The following is a 17,011-nucleotide window of genomic DNA, read 5'->3' on the forward strand; positions in this document are numbered from 1 at the left end:
CAAACACCAGCCACAATTTCTGTAGCTAGCTTGTATGATAAGGAGATGACTCCTTCCCATCCTTAAAAACAAATTGAGGCACTCCAGGACTTGTAGTACTGTTCATAAAGCTTATGTTATGGTGAATTCTTTCTCAAAGTCCTAACAATGAACACGCCAATAGGCTGAAATCTGCATCACATCGGAGATGAGATCAACTAACCTACAGAAGGTGGCAACTGCGTGATTCCACATTTATCTCTGCATGGTCCTCCTCTCTAATTCCTGGTCCTTAAAAATGTTCATGTTGCAGGAGTTAGTTATCTTTTTGGCAGTGTCTAGTCATCCTTTGTCCTTGATCATTCTTACCTGCCACTATTTATGGGTTGTTGTCTCCTTAAAGAGATGAACACAGCAACACATGGACATAAAGGAAACTACTCACTGGGGCTTGAAATAGCATGCCATAAGTGGTAGTAAATAAAAACCAATCTTCCCCATTGTTTGCCTCTTAAAGCACAGTGAACTCTTTAGCTGGCATTTGTTGGCATCAGGGGTGTCAAACTTGTATCATCATGGCGGCATCATATGACATATCACAACTTTCCTCCCCTTTGCTAAACTGGGTGTGGGCATGGCCAGCACATGACACATCCAGCCCTGCTATATATGAAAGCAAAGAGAAGCACAGATGATTGCTGGGAATGTGAGTACACAAAAGATTCAATTTGCACACATATATTAGACATCATGACTTAATTGTGCCACTTGTGTGGGGATGTTATGAATGATGTTGCTGTTTTGACATAATATGGATTCTGAAAGTTCTTAGAAGCAATTAGAGACATGTTTAGCAATTTGATCGTCAAAAGATTACTTTTCAAACTTCTAACACACTGATGAATTACATCCAGTTTTAAATGAGTTCAAACAATCTTTTCTGGATACCCAGAATCAGATACCCGAGGCAGATGCTTCATCCGCCTAATGGCAGAGCATAGCTCATATGAACAATTGTAGAGGTTTCTGAGTGCTCCATCTCACAGCATCTCCTGGCAGAAGAATGGGAGAAGGAAGATGCCACCATACACCTTCCTGAGAAAGAAATGTCATTTTCCATACAAGGAAACTTCCATGTATTTTGGATTTCAGTTGGAAGGAGGTATAACTCATTGGAGAGTTACCTTTTCCAATTTCAACAACAGTTTTGATATGAAAACTTATTCTGAGCTTAGGGGTAGGGAAATCAGCTAAGTTGGGTAAGAGGTAGAAGTGGAAAATAGTTAATTGATAAAGTAGATCTACAAGACAGATTAAAGAAGAGGGAAGGATAAACCAGAATGATGTGCTGCTTGATGAGCAGAATACAGCCCTCCCCATGTTGTGTGCAGAGTGATGAGGTCTGGGTCCTTTGCCTTAATGATGTAGACTAAGTCATAAGGAAGAGTACAGTCATGACAGTGGAAATGGCAAATAATAGAGAAGGGTAAATCCACTAACGTTGTGCAGTAAAGTCACGAATGCCTGCCTGTCTATCTTGTATTTATTGTGATTTTGCAGTAGATTATAATAGGCTAATATTAGTTTTTCAAGATAGCCCAGACAGGAAACCAAAACCATGAGTACTATGGGAACATGACCTTTATTGTAGTGTTACCGTAACCGAAACTTGCATGTCTGAAAGCACTCCCTGCCTTCACTTTATTTTTGAGAGAATTAGGGAAGATCCCTTCTAAGAAGCTTTCACCTCCCCTTCCTTCCTTTGGATTTTCTCTTATCAAACCACTGCTGGGCTGCAACTCTTCCTCCCGTCTCCCAAGGTTGCTCTCATAGTCCATTACAGCGACCTTATTATAATGTTTTTATTCTACATTTGTACTATTCTTAGTTACAAGCACACAACAAATACATCTATTAGGAGTGGTGATGGAAAAGTAAATATACACTGAAGAAATAATCAGTTCAGGAAATAAAGAGGTGGTGGTACAAAGAGGAGAAGAGAGCCTAAGGGTCACCGGAAAAAACACCATGCCTTCTGGCTTTGTTTTTCTAAAAACCATGAAGAGATCAGAGGCCAAGGAGAACTACGGTAAGGCAGGATACCCATTCTGATTCTGAACCATCTTGCATGCTCAGACCTTTGTATTCACATAATCTCGGCAGTCTTAGAAGGCAAACTGATTTATTTTCATAGGGAAATAATAAATAAATAAACAAATAAGCAAATAAAATCATCTTTAGAGTCTGCCACCTCAACGTACATCACACACTTAGCCTAAAGTCTATTTGGAAAATGGGCAGGGGTCCATTTTTGTCTACCATATGTGTTTTGTTAATATTTGTTGACCATAATGCTAACCCTAAACTGTTTTTGAAGGTGATTTGGGACCACTTCTCACTCCTGACTGGATCTTCAAAGTTTGATTTTTGCCCATTTATCTGAATATGTCATGGTTTTCTTTCTTTTAACTAGTTCAAGGTCAGCACCCCATTCACTACATTTCCCTTCATCAAGTGAAAAGTATTGAAGACACTCCAGGTCATGCAAGAGTATTGCTCCTGTACATTAAAATCTACCTGGAGCATGCATTGATTGATTTACAGGCTCACAGGTAGTGTGATATGATCAACACTCATAAATTTATGGTCTCCCTGTCAAGAATTGATTTGTGGTTTATGCATTTGTACATTTGTACCTTTTAACCAAGTAATGGGGGGAAGCAAAAAAGAATGCCCTTTCTTAATAGAAAATTATGAGACAAAAGAACCCACCACCCTATTTTTGAATAGTTTTTACTCAATTTTTTTTAAAATCCAGCTGTTGAAGCTCAGAAGAATGCAATCAATAAAAATGTGAAATGTAAAGCAAACATCATGGCTAGTTCACTAGAATTATGCCTGGTACCCAGCTGCGAATGACCCATGGCTTATCAAGGTACAAACTGCTAAGATCAATATTTAACTACATTCCTAAAATTCCATTCAGTGCAAGTGGCATCTGGCATCCACAGTTTCTTCTTGTGTATAAGCAAAAACTCTGAGATGAAAGCACCACCATCAGGTACAAAGTAGACATTCAGGGAGAGATCTAATTATTTAAACTTGAGTCTCTGATTAGCATCTAAAATGTCAATAAGGATGAGATGTTGTTTGTCAAGGGTAGGGAAAATTGCACATTATAGAAAATGCAAATTGTAAAATGGAAACCTCAATGATCAAAGGGCTATAGCAACTACTGAATGATGAAAAATTACAACATTTAGGATGTTTTAGGTGAGAAAAAAGCAAGCAAAGGAAGGCATGATAGAAGTGCAAAGAGACTTTTTCCTGTAAAGGAGAACATTTGTAGGTCAGGGTTGAAATGTGGAGCACCTTTGATGATATTACCTCATTTGGGTAATGAAACATCTGCAAGCTCAGAAAGCACCAAAGACTCTTCAGTCTTTTTCCTTTTGTTCCTATAGTTCAGTTTCATTCAGTTGAAAGGAATGACCTTCACAAAGTATTCCAAATATGAAATATGCTATCCTGAAATGTAGTAATAAACACCAGCAAGAATGACAAAATCAGCAACAACGCTATCCCTGGGTACCATTTGTGACTGAAACTCCAGTAGAACAGTCACAATCTCTCTCAAAATCCTGAGTGGCACCACTGCATTTCTATCCAAATCTAGTAAGCTAATGTGAGAACCAAATGCTAAGTGAACAGACCAAATCCAGCAGTGGACTCCTTAAGCTTTCAGAGAAGTTCAAATTTTTTGCTAAACTTTGCTTTTCTTACAGTTGTAAGTGTTCATGCAGTAATAGCAATTGCACTTAGACTTATATACCGCTTCACAGTGCTTTACAGTCTTCTCTAAGCAGTTTATAGAGCCAGCATATTGCCCCCAACAATCTGGATCCTCATTTTACTGACCTTGGAAAGATGGAAGTGTGAGTCAACCTTGAGCCAGTGAAATCAAACTGCTGGCAGTTGGCAGAATTAGCCTGCAATACTGCATTCTAACCCCTGCGCCACCACGGCTCTTAAGATGGCTTTAAGGTGTTTGACAATAAGACTATGCTATAGTTTAACTTTTTTTAAACTCCATTGCATGTAAGTTGTACTTTCTTTTAGAGAAACATGACTGTAGTAGGACATTTGTCCCCTTCATCTTGAAAAAGATTGTCCATCAAAGCAGCATTTATATGTATATTTCTTTTAATGTTGGGCATGTTTCTAAGCAGACGTGTAAGATTATACTCATTATCTAGTTTTAGCAATTCCAAATTGGTACCCTCACAACAACAACCCCAGATGCTATATCAACATATAATCTGCAGTGGTGTGCTGATAAATGTTTTACTGGATCTGCCAGCTCTATTGCCACTACCAGGCTGCATTGCTGCCACCAAATTAAGCCATCATTGCTCAACTCTGCTTTTATCTGGCTACAACATTTCAAAAACAAAATTTAACAACGAGTTCTCATGAGCCAATATAAGCCAGTTCCAGCACACCACTGACTGGGGATGATGGTAGTAGTGAACCAACATCTGGAGAGCCTCCAATTGGAAACATGTATCCCAAATTCACCAAATCTACTGTAATCATTTTGAACTAATATTCCATACACACAAATGCTTACTGTAATTTTTATGTATGTTTTCTTGATATTAATATCAATCTCCGTAAGAGTAAAGAGTGACATGCAACAGAGATAAAAAGGAAATGTTAAACTATAGCATACTCTTATTGTTAAGCATGCTGTACATACTATTGCAGGCCTAATGTTGCACTGAAAAGGAAATTTCCTATCAAAGTAGAATAAATTACTGAGGTGCCTCTGTATGCAAATCTGTTTTTTTAAAATATTAGTTGCAGCAAACAAAAAATAATGTCTCCTTATGATTTGCCTCATCCAGCACAAAATCCAGTTTTTCTTTGAAATAAAAGCTACAGTGCATCAAAAATGTACAAACATCAAAAATAGAGAAGGCAGATTGAAGAAGGAAGATTGTTTCACAATTAAGTCAGGTCTTGTTATGCATATTCAAAATATTATCCTTTTCTATTGTTGCAATGGCACCCTAATCCTATTACCATTTTTCATTTTATAGAGTGTTAATCTAATACCAGATCAATGAAGAACACCTAGCTGGCACATGTAGTCACATCTTCTCACAAAATCTGTCTAGCCCCCAACCTGTGGACAATAATTAGTGCATTAAGAGGCTATGTGTAATACTCTGCTTTTCTTGCAACAGACACAGACTTGACAATTATCAGCTCAGCCCTGCAGCAAATATCAGAGTTGCGGTCTTTCATAACCAGAATGAGATCTTGAATCATAACTGGTCTTTCTGGACAATTTGGAACCTGAGGCTAAGAGATAAAAGAGATCTCTGATAACACTTTACAATTTAACTGGCAAGTGAATGATGTACAATATCTTCTGTGTCATGACTGCTCAAGAAACTTAAGCCGAGAAAATTCTATATACATCCAATTCTCTATAACATTCTGTACATGTTTCACAGATTTGTTCATTTGATTGATTAGCTGCCCAGTTCAAAGAACATGACTTTGAGTGGCTTTTAAACATAAAATACATTTTTTGACTCACCTCAAAAGATGAGATAAATTTCATATTACAACTTTGCAAAGTAAAGGTCTGGTCTGAGTGTAAAACTATATTTCCCATATGATTATTTTAAATAACATCTGCTGCTCCTTTGAAATTAATAGAACACACATATTTAGCCTGAAGGGGGCTGGGGATAGAGTAGATTAGATATGAATTATATTAATCAGGATTATGGTGCAGGCTTAATTAGACTGTCATGCTTTAACAAGGTCGGCCGTGCCTATATTTTCAATAATTTACAGATTTATGGAAAATAAACTTTCAACATTAGTTGTATATGTACCCAAGATGTGACATTTAAAATTCTATGTAGAAATGCACTTTCACAGAGTTAAAAAATATATGTATCCCAATAATTAAGATCTGTAACTGTAATTCTCCAGGTTGTAATGAATTGTGAATTTGGTTTTGTTTTATTTTTGTTTACTGCCCAGGATGCCTTTGGTAGATAGCAATCATAAATGTAAGTTAAATAAATAAATATATTCAAAAGGGATATACTGAAAATCCTTTGCTACTCTGAGATTCCAGCTACAACAGTGAGATAAAATATAAACTTGACTGCATTTATTATGATCAGCTGAGATTCATCTCTGATCTTGAAAAATAAAACAAATACATGGTGAGGAGCATGTTATTACTTGGGGAAGGAGTCCTTCTGTATAATTTTGTACTTAGGCTACCCTAAGATCAAGTATCAAGGAAAATGCATATTTTAACTTAACTTAAATACAGTGGCATAGTCAAATGATTGGTCTCTGAAAATGCAAGAAAAGTAAAAATAATAATAGTCGCATAAGTAATTTAATTAGGAAATTCTTCTATTCCAACAGCTATACCAGTGGTCGCCAACCAGAGGGCTGGGGAGCACTGGTGGTCCACAAGAAAATTGGGGTGGTCCACAGAGAATTGTCCTCCCCCCAAAGCAATTAATCCATGCTGCACGTGAACACAAGGCTGAGCCACCCACATGGCCCACCCATCCGCTGGCCCCTACCCTTCAGCCGAGCACAAACTTTATCTTGAATAGAGCCATGCAAGCTGGAACTGGAAGGTAAGACCAACAGCAGGGGAGGGAAATATGCCCCGGGGTGGCTTGTTGATGGGGTGGCTTGGTGGGGAAGTCGGTTCCATATTCCAGAGCTGCAGTAGTCACAAGACTGGCCCTTTGGTTATCCTGGAGTAGCTTCTCCAGTCCATGGCAGGCCGGTGCACCTGGGTGGAGGAGCAGCTGCTTCAGGATGACCAAAGGACCAGTCCTGTGAGTACTGCAGCTCTGGAATATGGGACCGACTTTCCCACCAATGTCACCAAGCCACCGTCAGTCAAAATTCATATTAGTGGTCCGCGGGATTTGAAATTATGAGTTTGGTGGTCCCTGAGGTTGGCGACCACTGAGCTATACAAAGTATGGTCTGAATTAACCTTATCCAACTCTGCATATTTTCAACTGAGTCATGTTTGAATCAATGAGAGCAAATGAACTTAGATTATTCGTGATAAAAATCTGTTACATGTACAATAATCAACTGGATTTAAGAAGGCCTTTATAAATGCTGTTGCATTTTGCTAATTAATTCATTGATTTAAATAATTTATATAGCTGTTCAACTCACAACAGTGAGTCTGGATAGTGTACATAGAGTAAACTATAGCTACAAGCAATTCTAAATTGGCTAAATATTTACAGTAAAAGCCCATTTTTCTTTGCCTATTAGCTGATTCATAAAAATGTTGCTTTCAGACTTCCATCTTTTTGTCCAGAACTATTTCTAAAGCTGACTTTCTGGTATGTTTTGTCTTTAGTGTATCTCATATGAGTTCTACCATGCTTCATAAACTACATCAATGTATATCCTAGTGTGTATCATCCATAGGGAAACTTCACAGTGGTCTATTAATCTGACTTCCATCAGTGTAATGGCATTGTGCCAGTCTGAATGATCACTTACCTGTTCCTCAAGTTCTTTACTGGACTAGCCAAATAAAGAAACAATTCTCTGTGTACAGCCACAAAGAGGGACTATTCCACTTAAGAGGCATAATAACTTCTCTTGTAAATTATCACAAAGGGTAAAAATGCTATATGTATAGTCATTCCTTTTTTTGTAGGAAACCAATAAATAAATGAAGCAGGAAGCCTTCAGCTACTGTGTTGCTAGTGTTACTTGGCAGAGGCAAAGATATGAAACAATAGTGTCTTTATTACCAAGTGACTGAATGAATAATAAAACACTCACTACCACAGAAAAGCTAGCTTTTTTTTTCATTCTGCAAACCTCACAAACAAAACAGATCAGGACTCCAAATATTGAGGTTAAGACTTCAAAAGTGAGGATCTTCATTTTTGCTGGATTTTTAAACTAACAAAACTAGCTTTTAGCCATCTTCTCAAAGAGTATATGGAAGCTGTTGTCAGCATAATTAGAGGATATCAGAATGGGGAAAGTTGGTTTGGCTTCATATGTGAACATTAGATTCTTTGCTTTACATACCCATTCATTTGTAAGAAGAATGGGCTACTGGATGTCTATGGATATTCTCAGTCATCCAGGTCATGGTTGTCACAAAGGCATTTTCCCCCGAAAAGTTTTGAAGATGGTTCTTGCATGAAAAGCTAAATGTCTTCAAAGAAAAAACAAAGTAAGTCCAGTTGCCTTTTGAAAAAGCGTCTTTGAGACAATACGCTACTGGAACAAACTATACATGGATGACACACACATACATACACACAGAGGCATACATTCCTTTCCTCATTTCTTTGAAATAAAACAAAAAGTAAAATTTTCTTGGCTATACTTGAATTTAAAACCCATTAATAAAATTAAGAATAAGCAATTAAAATTGGGGTGGGGGGAGGATGGGGATATATATTTTTATTGTATCTAAGCAAAGTTTCAGATGTCAGAGAGATGCATGAGATGAAGTCTGAACAGTAGAACACAAATCGTGTATATTTATTTAATTCCCTCAAAGGAGGAAAGATAATTATCTAGACTGGCTACTTTATGAGGTGGTAGATACTTCAGCTGGCACTCTGACACAGTTTCCATCATTTTATCTATGGGAATGAAGGTAGTGATTAAGGCAGTAGGATAGAAACCAGAAGACCGTGAGTTTTAGTTCTGCCTGAGGTAAAAAGCCAGTTGGGTAACCTTGGGCCAGTCCCTCTCTCTCAGCTTTAGGAAGAAGGTGGCAATGGCAAATTTATTCCATAAAAAATTACCAAGAAAATTACAGGAACTAGTCCTTGAAGTTACCAGGAGTTGATACTGACTCAAAGATGCACACAAAAGGATTTTATATCTATGACTCTAGATAATACAAGAAATTAAGAATTTCCCTCAAAGGGAAAGGAGCATAGTTGATTAAAATACTTATAGAGTGATTAAATTCCCTCTCCCAAGATATCCTAGATTTCCTGATGGTTACACAGGATATGTAGCTCTATCTGGATTTCCCTATAATTCACTAGTAAAGCAGAACATATGACTCTTGCAAATGCCTGGTAAGAGGAAAGGTGATTTCATTTTAAATTACACCAATCATACATTCCCACCCCCTGCTCTTCTGGAGCATAGCTAGTTCAAGATACATTTCCTATATCCAATCTCAAGCTTCTACTAAATAACATATGAAAAACAAAAATATTTTTGATCAGCACAGGACAAGTACTTGCAGTAATATGAACGTATTATTGCTTATTACAATTATTTGCAGGCTGCCTGATTCACAGGACTTTCTTTGGGGAGCGAGAATGAAGCCTGTTAAAATTCATAAATATTAAATGGAGGGAGGGAAAGGCATATTTACAATCCATGTTACTGCAATGCATGCAGATACTACATGCACATGCAAGATATGCTTTTTATCAGAACAAAATGAAGTTTCTGGTAAAGTGAGGTCAGTCCACGAGCCAAATAGCTTTTTTTTTAAAAGCATACTTTTAATTATAACATCACTCTTCTAATAAGTTTTACAGGAGAGATTGACCTCAGTCTCCTTTTGACCCAATCCTTTTCAGTTCTCAATCTGCCCTAATAAGAGGAAATCCATCAAGCATGCCAAAGCCAGATAGTGTGGGTTGTTGCGTAAGAAGTACAAAAGGAGACAACAGGCCCTCATGGTAATTTAGTCCTTACAATTAGTAGCACAGTAAAATATGCAAGCACACCAGTAATAAAGAACGGATGATTTTCAGGAGGCATCAATGAATGAAAGAGGAGGGGGGGGGCAAATCTCAGGAAAATTGTAAAATAAGGGTGTTGAAATAAAATAATAGGTTGGAATACCTTGGGAAAGGAAAGGGGAAAAAACAGAATGGAAATCTGGATAAATTAAAGAACTGAAAGATATTTAGAAGAGAATGGGAGCAATGATGAAGATAAATAAATTGAATTGGGAGAGAGTATCATACCATATCACCATGGAAAAGGAAGCCTGACCAGCAACAAGATATCAATCAATGGCAAGGGTATATTTCTATCAATTTGTATTTCTAGCTCTCACAAACATGCCATTCTATTAAAAAGGCTGTGGATTGTGTGACTAATTGCAAGTGTCACCATCTTGAAAACAGACCTGTCAAATTCTAAAGTCCATTGTTCACCTTCTCCAGCAGGACTTATATGAGCAAACCCTGACGACTATGACTTTCACAAATGCCTTTACTCAAGGTGCAAAGCCCTGTCTTTTGTACTGCAAAAATCCCCAATTTATACATTGAAAGTGGAGCTCTGTGTAGGATGTTGAATTAGAGAAAGGAAGTTTCTCTATCCCATCCTAACTCAGGTGATATAAAATCATATGCCAAGAGTTCCTCATTTTGTGTTGGGAATTGTGATTTGAGCCAAGTTAAAACACAACATTAGTTCCAACCTCAGTCATACAAGGGCCTTATTTTGACCATATGCTGACTGTCCCTCCTTATTCCAAAAAACTTAAAGCAACTCTTGGCTTATCTTTTCCATTTTGAAGCAGTTTTGTGGTCCAAATCTCAAAGCAGTAAGCTTTCATGTTAGGACTATGTCATGTTTCTGATTCAAAGGCACAACATGATTTGGAGCATGCAGAGTTGCTCAGGGATCACCCCGAAAAACAGTTGCATCTTGTGTTAGAATTGTATGGCTCATTGCCATGTCACCCTGAGGCAGAATGTATGTAGTTAAAGTGCCTTTTTGCCTTTGAATCCAAAGTGCTGTTTCACAACACCTGAGTTAGATGAGAGAGAGAAAGAGAGAGGGAGGGAGGGAGGGAGGGAGGGATGAAGAAGCTTCTTGGATGAGAAGTTAAATGTCTTCAAAGAAAACCAGAAATTCCACTTGCCTCTTGAAAAAGCACCTTTGGGACAAACAGACAGACAGACAGACAGACAGAATATATATTGCATTTTATAGAACAACTAGGCATTTCACTATTTGAACTTAATCAAGATGTAAACACAACCTAGCTGCATCTATTTTCTGCTGCATCCCCATAATATTATCATCATCTCATCCCAAGCCCATTGCTGAAACAGCTTAAGTTATCCATAGCTGAATCATGCTAAGAGAGTGTTTTTTCTCTTAAGCCAACAATATCCATTTCAGCTGCAAGATCTGTACATCTACAGTATTACGATTCACCCATTATATTGGAGGTGTGATCAATAACCAATAACGGGGTGGCATCCCCCAGCTGCTTCTGGCCATTCAGGCTGATCTGTGCCTGGCCTTCCTTTTGGATCAGTTTTGCCTGCCTTCAGCTTTTGTCTTCTAAAGAGCTGGATGCAGCAAGAATGTGCCAGACATCTGTTAAAACTGCAAAAGAGGGCCTGGCCTATTGGAAGAGTTTCAAGATTGTTTCCACTGCCAGTTTAGCATAAAGCTGGAATAGCAAGCCAATAACCCCTCCACAATGACTGCTGAATAAGAAATAGAAGAGCCTGGGACTCACACACTATTGTACTGATAAAAGAAGGAGAGAGAGACCCAAGAGAGAAATCTGAAATAAAAGTTATATTTGTGATTTGGCAACTTCTGCAATCCCAATTACTTGTTAGTTCTGATGTTATTCAATTCAGGCTATTGACAGAACAGGAGAAGGGAGTAAGGAAGAAATCTAGAGATGATGAAGAGAATCCTGCAGCTAATCCTATTGCTGTTGCCATGTTGTTTATCCATAGTCAGGGCATCACCATTCAGCAGGGAGTGAAAACAAACAGAACAGGAGGCAGCAGATTTCATACCTTTATATTTTTCTGCCCTTGTAAGGATAGAGTTACACAGGAACTACGTTTTGCCATTGGCTTTAAGTTGGTCTGCAAATTCCTCTTTCAAATTAGTTTAATTTCAGACCTGCTCAGAACTATCTTCTGCCCAAAAGCATTCTAAAACACTGTGATTATGTTAAAAGTTGCACTCAACCGTCCTTCAGTGAAAAGTAGCGAAAGGAGCCATGGAGAGGAGGTGCACTGATGCTGAGCCAATTTTCAGTTGGCAGTCGCAGCTTGGAATTGCCAGTGCTATTCAAGTCTCAAATGGTTGAACAATCATTTTACTCACAATAGCACAATCTGTTTCAGGCTTCTCATGCAGGTTAAACAGTTCGTTACATCCAAGGAACATATTTTCTAAATACTTAGCTTCAAGTACTACAATGTTTTTTATATATATATATTTGTATATATATATGTATGTGTGTGTGTGTGTGTGTGTGTGTGTGTATGTTTTCTTAAGTTATATATATATATATTTTTTTTTCTTAAGTTTTTGCGGGTACTTACATGTATGGCATTCAGCTTTGTTCGGGTATTTTCCCACGTCATTGTAGTTGTGCTTTTAAAGTTGTAGCAATGTTTCAGCAGAATCTCATCTGAGATTCGTTAAAGTTGTAGCAACTGAGAAACATTGCTACAACTTTAAAAGCACAACTACAATGACATGGGAAAATACCCGAACAAAGCTGAATGCCGTGTGTGTGTGTGTGTGTGTGTGTGTGTGTGTGTACGGCATTCAGCTTTGTTCGGGTATTTTCCCACATCATTGTAGTTGTGCTTTTAAAGTTGTAGCAACGTTTCGGCAGAATCTCATCTGCCATCATCAGGTTTCCGTACAGTGTTCATCCGCGAGTCAGACTTTTACAGTGGTTTCAGATTCAAATTTGGGGCAGCCTACTGCTGTGCCAGGATGGTTTTTTCTTCATCCTGATTGGTTAGGAGTCTTGGTCTGTGTTTATTGGTCTTGGAGTTTGCTGTGTTCTGCTTGATTGGTGTTTCTAATACCTTCTGTCTGTTTTTTGGCTCTTTTTGTATCTTGATTGGCTGGCAACATTGTGTTACTTTATTGGAGGCCTTTAGTGCAGCTTGGCTCCGAGTAAATGGACGGCTATCATTAGTTAGGAAGCTAGGAGGTATCAGGGGGGATCTGTTTGAGGTTCTGCCGAAACGTTGCTACAACTTTAAAGGCACAACTACAATGATGTGGGAAAATACCTGAACAAAGCTGAATGCCTTACATGTAAGTACCACAAACTTAAGAATATATATATATATATATATATATATATATATATATATATATATATATATGTGTGTGTGTGTGTGTGTGTGTGTGTGTGTATGTGTATATATGTATGTATGTGTGTGTGTGTGTGTGTATATATATATATATATATATATATATATATATATATATATATATATATATATATATATATATATATGTATGTATGTATGTATGTATGTATGTATATGTATATGTATATGTATATATATATATATATATATATATATATATATATATATATATATAATATATCCTTAACAATAGTTTGACAACTGCACATGCACTGTTTTTTCTCCAAAATTATATTTAATTTTAACTTAACATGTGAGATTTCCCCCTCTATTTTGTTTGATTTCTTTAGGATACAGAAAATGTTCCTACTGACTCGTGACATTTTCAGCAGTTTCAAGACATGATTAAATAATCATAATTCACTGACTCTAAACTAAGTGATTGCATTTGGTTATTAGCACCACTAATGGAATATAATCCACAAATTATTTTACACATTGCTTAAAATGGGATTTAAAAGCATCACATTTAGTCTCCATTCAATCTGCAAGAATGTTTATTGTGTAGAACAGAATGCTGTAACAAATATCATTCATATCTTTCAATGTGCAGCAAATATACTTTTATAAAAATTTTAGGGGTTATAAAACTAGAATTATAGCTGTTACATGAAAATTAGAGTAACAGAATTTTACTTTTTAAAAGGATAGAATTCAGTAGGCAATTCTCTTATGCACATTGTATCCCTCCACTGCTGATCTGATTTAAGTGGAAACATTAATAACAGTCTCCCAGTTGATTTTGTTCCAAGTCTTAATAGTTTCTTAAATGATAAAGCATTTGTAAAAAGCTAAGTCAAACACTTTTAAGGAAAAAAAACTGAATGTCAGGTATATTGATGGAAGGGTTACTATTAAGATTGATGTAATTTCACCTTGTGTGGCCCCACACAATTACCATTCTCTGAGCTATGCAGCATTCCTTAAATACTGGAACTACTTATGTAACACCAGAACTGGTTTATTTACATTTCCCTATATAGATGATGCATTAACTACGCCAAAGTGTTTCTTGCCTAAAAGACTTTTGAGATCCATGGAACCACAGAGCATCCATCACAGGCAAAGTTCCCACTTACAGATGCTACCACTTCATCTTTTATTTCCCAATTAGTACCAGATTTACTGTATAAAAGGTAGTGAAAAGCAAGTAAAAAGAGAGGCCAAATAGAATGTCATCAGAAAAAAAATGAAAACTTTACCTCATGATCCCTTGCCAAATTCACCACAATCACGGTATGGCTTTGAATGATGATAAACCAAAATGGATCACAGTCTGCCTCTTCACTACCCAGACAAGATTAACTTAATTACCCCCCAAAATCTGACTTTAAGCTACATAGAATGAGTGAAAAACAAAGTCATAACATCTGGATCTCTTGTGGTTTGATGATTACTACTTCTGTGTTGAGGACATGCCTTTAATTTTAGATATTTTGTCTGACTTTGAATCTAATGTTTTCCAGGATGGTTCAAATAAAACAAATCCAAATCACAGCTAAAGTTCCCAAGAAGTAACAACTCTTAAGGAAGTTAAAATTCAGAAATCAGAATGTTAATGTTGGCAAATTAATATTGCTACCATTTCTGCCTCAGTGATGTAGCAGTGTGATGATATTTCTCACACAGGAAATCCTTGACTTACGACCACAATTGAGAGCAAAATTTATGTTGCTAAGTGAAACAGTTAATTAATTTTGTCCTGTTTTACGACATATCTTGCCACATTTGTTAAGTGAGTCACTGCAGTTGTTAAGTTAGTGACATGGTTGTTAAGTGAATCTGGCTTCCTCATTGACTCTACTTGTCAGAAGGTTGCAAAAGATGATCACATGACCCCAGGACATTGCAACCATCATAGATACGAATCCGTTGCCAAGAATTTGAATTTTGATCACATAACCCTGGGGATGTTGCAATAGTCACAAGTGTGAAAACCAATCATAAGTCAGTTTTTTTAGTGCCATTGTAGCTACAATGGTCTAAAAATGAACCATTGTAAGTAGAGGACTACCTGTAATTGGTCATTTTAAACATTCATTGTGTTGTGAAGGAACAAAATATATTTTGATTAGTTTGGTTGGAAAGGTTCATTTCACTTATGACATTATGACAGATGTCTAGCCATTTCAGCAGTTGTTGTTCAACTCTGTTTCTCATCAGTAGCAAACCTGGGAACATATCAAGGACTACTGTATAATGTAGCTTTTCACACAGTGACCACATCTGGGCTGCAATACTCCCGACAGCCACCAGATAGCACCAGAGACAAAGAGAAGATTCTAAATGTTGGCTTTTACTGCAGGTTGCTTGAAGTTTTGCAGCCAAAATGTGGGAGCCCCAGAATTATTTCTTCTGGTATGTATGTATCTTCAGCTGTATTTAAAAGAATTTTAATTCCACTTGTGTAGAAAAACTTTAGTAAATCCCCTGAGGTTTTGTAAGGTTTCATAAGGTTTTTATCAAAAGGCAATTATAAATCATTTTTATTCAAAATAATTATTTTATTCTCGTATTTGATTGTTTGCATATGGAAAGCTGCGTATAACTTTACATTTTTGTGGCAGATAAAACAAAATCAGAAAATATATCCAAAGTTTTATTTAAACACATATTCTGATGATATTGCAGTACACAGGAACTTGGCCTGTCTAGATGGAATTTAATTTGTGTTAAAATTGTTGCCTTTTTTCCCCTTTGAACTTTTTGTTGAGAAAGAGTTATCGTTTTTACACAGCTTCTGGTTATTTCTTTGGCCTGAAATATTCCTCTGGAAGCAATTAAAATCATCTTAGCGGACCCTCAGACAATCAAAGGCTGCTTGTTTAGGTGATGGCTTCAGTTAAACCATATGAGTGAATAATAAAATGAATAATATTCACTTACTTTACAACCTGAGCATTTTGGAGAAGATAAGACAATTCTAATGTGCTTGGTCCAGAAAAAACTTGCTTCTCCCGAATTAAACAAACATCTCCAAATAATGTAATTGTAAAATGTTTGCAAATTCAGAATAAGCTGACTAAAATTTCCAAAGTACAATTTTACACACAATAGATTCTTATAAGGTTTCCCACACTTACAGAAAATAGTATATATAATAGTAATTTATGTCTATAAATTAATATATTAAAAACCAAGACACCTACAGTTAAAAAGCAAACAATGAAAAAACATACATAACTCATTTTTTTTAATTCCTCATCTGTTCCAGTTCAATCTTGCTTGAAAGAAATAAGTGGTTTTCCATGCAGAGTTATATTTGTGTAAATGCAGCAAACTGGATTCAAATGGCTTACAGTACATAGTTTTCTTCCTTAAAATAGCCCTAAATTATACATTCTAGCAACAAGAAGGCCTGCTATCCTTGCTAATTTCAAGCTCATCTTCATCTAGCAATCTCAATTTACTTTATTTAAAAAAAATGTTGCTGCCAGATGCATACATTTTTGCCACATTCCTAGGCAACAGACTTCATCAACTTAAAGTAGATACCATGTTATATTTCTGGATTTGTCTCTTTCTCAATGTATTATAGGACTATATGGGGATCATTATAAAACCAGTCATAATTACCTGCTTGTCATCATTTGATGCTGCCTCTGTCTAATTGCACTTCCCAAAGTAGCAGCTTGAAAGCATTACTTTAAAGAGATCGATGTAGATGATATGCATTCCTGGTCATGCTGTCTATAGCAAGATGTTGCTGCTATTCCTTTATGTTAGATATATGAGTACGGTTTCCTTAGCACAGTAGAAGCAGCTCTTTGAGTTTTCTTTGGTTCCCT

The 17,011-nt window shown here is 36.7% G+C and overlaps 1 protein-coding gene across 1 annotated transcript in view; it reads right to left on the reverse strand.

Moving 5' to 3' along the window:
* The window catches only part of SHROOM1 (shroom family member 1), a 36,665-nt gene extending 19,654 nt beyond the window's left edge, over positions 1–17,011 (reverse strand). The window contains exon 1 of the mRNA XM_026696440.2: positions 16,800–17,011. The gene's annotated coding sequence lies outside the window, so the exon portion shown is untranslated. The remainder of the gene's footprint in view (positions 1–16,799) is intronic.

Source organism: Pseudonaja textilis, chromosome 2 (genome assembly GCF_049901715.1).
Source record: "Pseudonaja textilis isolate UNSWEBS1 chromosome 2, rPseTex1.2, whole genome shotgun sequence".
Lineage (NCBI taxonomy): Eukaryota > Metazoa > Chordata > Lepidosauria > Squamata > Elapidae > Pseudonaja > Pseudonaja textilis.